Raw genomic sequence first — 6,638 nt, forward strand, 5'->3', positions numbered from 1 at the left:
TTCTGCGCCCCCTCCCCTTCCCCTCCCCCTCACCTTCAACGGGCCTTCATGACAAAAAATAGTATGTGTCATACGGACCGTGACGTCGGTTTGCGATTCGTGCTGCTAACTTCACACTCATCGCAAACCTCCGTCTACGGTCCTAATGACACAATATACTATTAAAGATCGTCTTTTACTTTTTGTGATGCGTATTTTGCGCTTGCAACTGAAGCGTAAATTACACTCAAAATCGCCGTTAACTACCAGTACATAAACATCAGTTACGATTTCGTATTCGTAAATTACGATTACATAAACATAATTTAGGCGATATTGTCTGGCAACACCACCCGGTGTTGTTTAGTTACGCGGAATTTCTTTTCTGCAAATTCGAATTCTCTTTGAACTGATTTAATACCTAAAGGTGGTTAGGCGGTGTTGTCTGGCGAATTTGGAGAGAGGATTTCGTAATTCCCGGCGGTGCGGGATTTTTTCTCTCTAAATTCTAATTCTCTTTGAATTTTATTAGTGGCTAAAAAATTGGTAACAATCAGCAAAATTCAGGTCAATATATTCTTGAATTTTTAATTAATTGAAAATTCACCATAATTTCTCAGTAAATATTCATTTTCTGATCGAAAATTCAAGTACATTGGGATATTCTCCTCGTGTTGTTTCTCAAAACATTTAAATTCCATTGATTTTTTAGGGATATTGGAGATTCCATTTTTTCCTCTTGAATCGAATTCAATGTCGCTTTTCTAAACATTACTAATAAACTTTCCATGTAATTTGAATTCTTTCCTAACAGTGAACAATGAATTCCTTCCTAACAGATAACACCACGATCCTTCATCGGTCGTTCCGTTTGATGCCGAAATTCCAAAATCACTTGATCTGAAAAACCGAAACAAAATCATTTGTCAGATTTCGAAACAGTCGAGCGCACGTTCATTTTAGTAAATGATGAGATAGAAAAATATCAATCAATGCATCACTGTTAGAAATTTCTTGAAATTTCAGTCACAGCCTCATCTGAATTTTCAATGTTGTGAGGTTGAATTCAATTTCAAATGAAGGCGTTCACTAAATTTCTCATTCATATTGAAAATGCAAGAAAATTGGATTTTACATGTGTAACAATCATTGATTATTCAATGAATGCTTGAATTTCCAAACTCATCGTGACATATGAACATTACATCCCGAGTCGAAATTTTATCGGGTCTCCCAACGTAGTTTCAAGGTCCACTGGTGGGTTTAGGACGTTGAAAATATGCTGTCCAGTGTACAGACTCAAATGCACCGATTCAACCTACTTTTGACGTAACTACCGTCTCTTTTTCCATTTTTTCCAGATTGTACGTTGAAATTAGGTTGAAACTAAACGTATCCCCAACGTTCCTCCACCGTACATTCTTTCTTTCCTTCCTCCCCCCTACCCTCTTCACACTACCAGTACCATTCTAACATCGATTAATTGATTAAATCTTGCATAAATTAATCGGTGGAAGAATGGCAAAAATATAAATATTATTAACTCGGTGAAACAAAAATGTGAAAAAAAGAAAAAAACGGATCGGTCCATTACTTCTCGAGATATTCTTGCTTGTAGTTCTGCCGTGTTCCCTTTCGGTCACCCATCCTTTTTCTGGTTTTACTCGCTACTGCTTAAGCTCAGTGATCGCAGGATATCCCGGTATGCTTCTGAGCTGTACAGTTCCTTGTGGCGAGTTGTATTTTTTTCGGGTTTATATAAGCAACTAATAAGAAGAAAAATAGGAAAAAACAGAAAGAAAGTAGTCAATAGAGTAATACAGGAAATTAAGAGGAAAGGAGCAGGGGGAGGAGATGAGAGAGATTAGAGTCCATATAGGTCTAAGGCGTCTAAGGATCGGACCCTTCATATCAAAGTCAGTGAGTGTGAAGATCCGATAAGTGTAAGAGTTAGTTGAGTCAGTTGAACCTAAGGGTCAAAAGAGTACGAAGGGTCAGGCGAATGTAAGGGTCAGTTCAGTAAGGGTTAGATAAGTAAAAGGCTCAGTTGAGTTTAAGGATCAGTTGTGTTCAAGTGTCAGTTGAGTTTAAGGGTCAATTGAGTTTAAGGGTCAGATGTGTATGAGGGCCAGATGGGTTTTTATTATCAATAAGCGTAAAACCTTCAGCATAGGGCCAGATGGATATAAGGGTCAGCCGAGTCCGAAGAATCACACGAATCTGAGGGTCAAAAGGGTACGAAGGGTCAGGTGAATATAAGGGTCATTTGAGTATGGGTCAGATAAGTAGAAGTCTCAGTTGAGTTTAAAGGTTAGATGCGTCTCAGTGATAGTTGAGTTTAAGGGTCAGATGGGTCTAAGGATTAGTTGAGACCGAAGGATCATGCGAATTTGAGGGTCTGTTGAGTAAGGGTCAGATACGCAAAAGCTTCAGTTTCGTTTAAAGGTCAATTGTATCCAAGTGTCAGTTGAGTTTAAGGGTCAGATGGGTCTAAGGGTTATTGGAGTCCGAAGGATCAGGCGAATCTAAGAGTCAGTTGAGTCTAAGGGTCAAACAACTACAAAGGGTTAGGCGGACTTAAGGGTTAGTTGAGTGTGAAGGATCACACGAATCTACGAGTCAGTTGAGCCTAGGAATCAAAAGAGTACGACGGATCAGGCGAATCTAAAGGTCAGATGAGTAAAAGGCTGAGTTGGGTTTAAGGGTCAGTTCAATCTAAAAATCAGATGACCTTTGGCTCACCTGACCTTCAGAATCGATCTGACCCTCAGACTCATTTGACCCTTATCCTCGCCTTAGACTCATCTGACTCTCAGGTTCAATAGGGCCTTCGCACTCATTTGACCCATACACTCAACAGACCCTTACACACAACTGGCCCTTAAATTCAACTGACAGTTGAACTCAACTGAGGTTTTTAATTATCTGTCCCTTACAAAGCAGACCCTTGGACTCGCCTGACCCTTCATACTCTTTTGACCCTTAGGCTCAACTCACCTTTAAACTCAACTGACATTCAATCTCAACTGAGGCTTTCACTTATCTGACCCTTAGATTCGCGTAATCTTTTGGACTCAACCCACCCTTATACTCATCTGACCCTTATACTCAATTGATCCTTATACTCAACTAACCCTTCTGACCCTTGGACCCAACTCACCCTTCAGACGCACGATTGTTTGAACTTCGAACTAATGTTATTAATGTACTAATAATTTAGTTACGTGAGTCTTTAACACGGTAATTAATTTTTTAATTATCGTCAATAATGACCTTGATACAATCAAATGTGGACGTCGAAACTTACAACGTACGTTAACAGAAAACAAACGTCGTTAACGTTGAGAGTACGTTTAATATACGGTGGATATTGCGTGTTTTTCAACGTCCATGGACCTTCACGTTGAGATAAGTTGAAAGTACGGTAAAAATTCGGCGGCGAATTTGGACATCAAAGCAATTTAGGTTCAAAACGCTGAAACTATGTCGGGAGACCCGGTAAAATTTTGACTTAGAATACAATTCAATTTTCAATAGTTTGAGAATTGAGAAAAGTTATTGCCTGAATTTTCAAAATTATCAAGATTTTTCAGTGGCCGTATGGATCTGAAAATCGAGAATGACTTGAATATTCAAGAAATCAACTGATTCATTAATGAATGAATATAAACAAATGTCATGTACCTTTGTCGTTGTTAAAAATTTTAAGCTTTTTTACTTGAAACTTCAAGGGTAATTTTCTAACCGTGTAATAATAAGTGTAACGAGAATTATCTCGTGCTGATCATTGTGGAAATATTTTTGGAACTAATAGATCATCGAAAAATATCAGAAGAAATGATGGAAGATAATAAATGAATAAATTCTCAGGAGAAATGTCAAGACACATTACCCCTACAAAAAATTTCATTTTTTTTATGAATGTCCATCAGTTCAGATATTTAATTCGGGGCGACAACAAACCGACAAACTTTGCACATACGTTTGCAGCGGTTCAGCTAGGGTTATCGCTGCTGCAACCCTAGTTATACAGGCATAATTTAACACTCCTCTTCCCTCCACAAAGAGTAGCGCAAAGTCTCTAGGGTTACGCAACCCACACTGAGACTACAACTGGGACGGTCATTTTACTCCATCTATAATATCTGAGAAACGTACTTGAACGCAAGTATGGAATGGGTACGGAAATTTCTACCCCTCCAGTGAAAAGGGAAATAGTTCAACTGCCATAAGGTCCCAAGACCCCCCCCCCCCTTTCCTCCTTGAAATAGCTCAGAGCAAAAATATTCCTTTCATTCAATATATGATTATAAAAGTATTTCCAATATGAGAACGGAGAAAACCTTTAGGATTTTAGTCAAGAAAATTCTCAACAATTTTCATTCATAATCTCATCTTATTCTATTTTAACAAAAAAAGGAGATGAAAGGAAAAACATTTTCGACATGTAAAACATAAATTGACTAGTAAAATTCAGTGATGGTTATATTGATAGAATATTCTCTCCAATGACTGACGTACTTGTTGCTTGCAGGAGATTTGTATTGTCTCTTAGATAAAAAAAGGAATTAAATGAGAAAATCTGACTGTTTATGTTTATTTTAAATGAATATGAGGATATATAGCATGTTTGAGTAACTGAGTGATGTAAATATGTGATTAATGATTATTAGGGTAATTTTAGTCACAAGTATTACCTTACACACATGGAGACTATGGGCTCCTTTCCGTGTTCAATCTAATGAGTTTTTTTTATTGTTCAAAGTGTTCAATTTATTATAAAATTATTTAGACTGTCGTTGGATATATACATTGTTCAAAATTTCTGCTTATTCTACATTACCATTAGTACAGTTATTATTGTTATTTTTAGACATTACGGTCTAATCTACACTTTTATGTTGCATTCTTCCAAGTAGTTACAAATTTGCTCAATAATATTGAGCAAATTTTTCGGTTTTTTCTTGCTTTGGGATTGTACAGCTTCAGCACTTATTGTATTTTTTGTTTTACGATATTCTTCCGCCTTAAAAAAATTTCGATAGTCCGTGTGAAGAACATGGAAATGACTTCCTCTTGGAAGTCATCCGTAGAATATCCTGCCAATCTGTCAGCTCCATCGTTGCCCTCAATGCCTCGATGGGAGGGGATCCATAAAAAATTGATTTTTGTCGAGGGTTCAATGGACTTGATGATTTTGAAATATTTTTCTCTAATTTCGGTAATGTAGGGGTTAGACTTAACCGTTAACTAGAGTTAACGTCTACTAGAGTTTATATCATGAAGGGCATAAACATGAAGGGCACTGAAGAAATCTGACAGAATGGCATATTCTCGACCTGCGTTTTCGGATATAATACACAAGGCTATAGGTTTAGAGCTATGCTCTGTGCCCTATAGACTGAGAAATGTCTATAGAGAGTGGTAGATATTTCAGTATTTAAAGTAGCTCTACCCTTCGGCCGGGCTACGCTATACTTTTGAATATTTTCATTTTTTAAATTTTTTAACTAAATTGCATGGAAAAAATTTGAAAATATTCATACTCAGTCAGTATTATCTAAATTAAATTTCGCAAAATATTAATATTCTTTCAAACATTTCCCTCTTATAAATAAATGATAAAACTTGCAAAACGGTAGGTTATTTGTTATGGTGTGTCAAAAAAATTCTTGATTTTTTCACATCTAATGGAAAAGAAAATCAGATTTTAATCTTTGATTACAATGGAAATGTTGATTTTCACATAAGACACTGCGTTAAATCCTGATTTTTAAACATTTCTTCTTTGAAAAACCAAAACGATAATTAAATTGAGAAAAGAATTAGAATTCCGAATCTAATCGAGTTTTCTGCAATTTTTTTGCAGTTTTCAATAATCTTTGAATTTACCGTAAGGGTAGAGCTACTTTAAGGATGTTCAAGTGCTTTGGTTATTTTTTGTTCAGTGAAATGCTTTTCTACTTTTGTCGTCGAATATCAGAGCTTTCATTTTAGCTCCATTTAACCCTAATTTTCCGTACATTTTGCAATGATATTATTATTTAAAATGTGAAGGTCTGAATTTGAATCTCGACAATGAACCGTCAGAAAATATTTTTAAAAAGTGAAAAAAAAAATTAGAAAGTTGAATTTTGGAGGAATTTGCAAAACAATTGAAAAATTGAAAGTTTGGAATCTTACGAGCAGTTTTTAAAAATAATTTATAAACAATCAATTTTCCACGATAAAAATCATTTGTTCGGAATCGTAACAAAGTTATTCATATTCAGAATTTTACTAGAAATCGATTCCATGCCTAAAAAAATAAGGTATCCGAAAGTTTAAACAATTTCAATCAATTATTTATAAGAAAGGAATGTTAAAAAAAATGATAATTCCATACATAATTATCATTTGAATAAAGCTGAATATCCATGATTTTTTTAAAAATTTTGTCACGCAATTTAATTGACAAATGTGATGATTGAAAATTGTTGAATCTATACTGTGGTCCGTACCAAACTATAAAAGATACTTGGATATCCTTAAGTCGGTACATAACTTAATGAGTTACTGTAATAAATTAATTTTTCATTGTTTGTATATATTATCTTTAATATATTTGATCCTGTAATTGGCCTTGCGCTATTGGATCTTTACGAAATAAAAAATAATGA

The sequence above is a fragment of the Diachasma alloeum genome, unplaced genomic scaffold (genome assembly GCF_001412515.2).
Source record: "Diachasma alloeum isolate Michigan unplaced genomic scaffold, Dall2.0 Dall_scaffold_00207, whole genome shotgun sequence".
In the NCBI taxonomy this organism is placed as follows: Eukaryota; Metazoa; Arthropoda; class Insecta; order Hymenoptera; family Braconidae; genus Diachasma; species Diachasma alloeum.